Below are 1,820 nucleotides of genomic sequence, written 5' to 3'. Positions count from 1 at the left end.
ATGGCGGTGGTGGCTGGCCTAGCGCAGAGACCCCTCCAGCAGGTCTCCGGGCTGCTGAGGAGGCGCTTCCACCAGACGGCGCCGGTGGCGCTGCAGATGATAGTTCATGTGGCTATAAATGAAGGTATGAATGAAGAGCTGGAAAGAGATGAGAAGGTATTTCTGCTTCGGGAAGAAGTTGCCCAGTATGATGAGGTATATAAGGTTAGTCGAGGTCTGTGGAAGAAATATGGAGATAAGAGGATCATCGACACTCCCATATCTGAGTTGGGCTTTATTGGAATTGCTGTAGGTGCAGCGATGGCTGGGTTGTGGCCCATTTGTTAGTTTATGACCTTCAGTTTCTCTATGCAAGCCATTGACCAGGTTATAAACTCAGCTGCCAAGACCTACTACATGTCGGGGGGGCCTTCAATCTGTGCCCATAGTTTTCAGGGGGCCCAATGGTGCCTCAGCTGGCATGGCTGCCCAACAGTCCCAGTGCTTTGCTGCCTGGTATGGACACTGCCCAGGCTTAAAGGTGGTCAGCCCCTGGAGTTCAGAGGATGCCAAAGAACTTATTAAATCAGCCATTCAGGATAACAATGCAGTGGTGACGGTGGAGAATGAATTGATGTATGGAGTTCCTTTTGAACTTCCCTCGGAAGCTCAGTCAAAAGATTTTCTGATTCCTATTGGAAAAGCCAAAATAGAAAGGCAAGGGACACACGTAACCATAGTTTCCCATTCAAGTCCTGTGGGCCACTCCTTAGAAGCTGCGACAGTGCTGTCTAAAGAGGGAATTGAATGTGAGGTGACAAATATGCGAACCGTCAGACCAATGGACATTGAAACAATAGAAGCCAGTGTCATGAAGACCAATCATCTCGTAACTGTGGAAGGAGGCTGGCCACAGTTCGGAGTAGGAGGTGAAGTTTGTGCTAGGATCATGGAAGGCCCTGCATTCAATTTCCTGGATGCTCCTGCAGTTTGAGTCACTGGTGCTGATGTCCCTATGCCTTATGCAAAGATTCTAGAAGACAATTCTGTACCTCAGGTTAAAGACATCATATTTGCAATAAAGAAAACACTGAATATTTAGTTCTGACCTGAATTTCAAGTCACTCGGATTTACCTAAAATACCTGCTGAGACTTCACCTGGATTGTCTGTAAGACCTCATGACTCATTGTCATCTCTAAAGTAACAACACAGATGTTTTTGTACTGGAAAGAATTTTAGATGTTTGTATGTGGAAAAATTCTCCTGCCTAGGTTCCATGCTTTTTTGGTCTGTTACAGTTGCCATGTTCTTTGAATAAGATGACTGTTAAACTTTATCCTCTCACTAGAAGGGCAAGGTATGAACATGACAGAGTCCTGATGAATGATATCTCCAAAGAAAAGATAACTTACATGTAAAAAATAAAAGCATATAATCTACATTTACTGTTAGATTGTTTTGATAAGGGATAAAGGAATTCCTAACTATGAAAAACAACAACAACAACAACAACAAAAAAAAACAAAGAAAGAGCCACGACCTTTTCTCTCGTGACTACAACAAAACCACAACTGACTGCTAAAGAACCATGAAAAAAAAAAAAAGACTGGAACCCAGCAAAAAAGATCTTCTTCAACTGGAAACATAAAGAGGGAACCACAGTGGAACAGTAGGAGGGGCGTCCTCATGATATAACTTGACCCCATACCCCTTGGGTGGGCACCCGCATGCTGAAGGCTAATGAGTAGCAGAGACCCTCCCATAGGAGTGAGAGTTGGAGCCCCATGTCAGGCTCCCCTGCCTGGGGTTCTGGCATTGGGAAGAGGAGGAGACACCAGG

The 1,820-nt window shown here is 44.9% G+C and overlaps 1 pseudogene; it reads left to right on the top strand.

The window, feature by feature from the left end:
- LOC102528684 (pyruvate dehydrogenase E1 component subunit beta, mitochondrial pseudogene) lies at positions 1–1,422 on the top strand (annotated as a pseudogene).
- The last annotated feature ends 398 nt before the right edge of the window (positions 1,423–1,820 follow it).

Source organism: Vicugna pacos, chromosome 24, assembly GCF_048564905.1.
Source record: "Vicugna pacos chromosome 24, VicPac4, whole genome shotgun sequence".
Classification (NCBI taxonomy): Eukaryota; Metazoa; Chordata; class Mammalia; order Artiodactyla; family Camelidae; genus Vicugna; species Vicugna pacos.
Note: the sequence above shows the minus strand (reverse complement) of the source record. Positions and strands in the feature narration are given on the sequence as shown.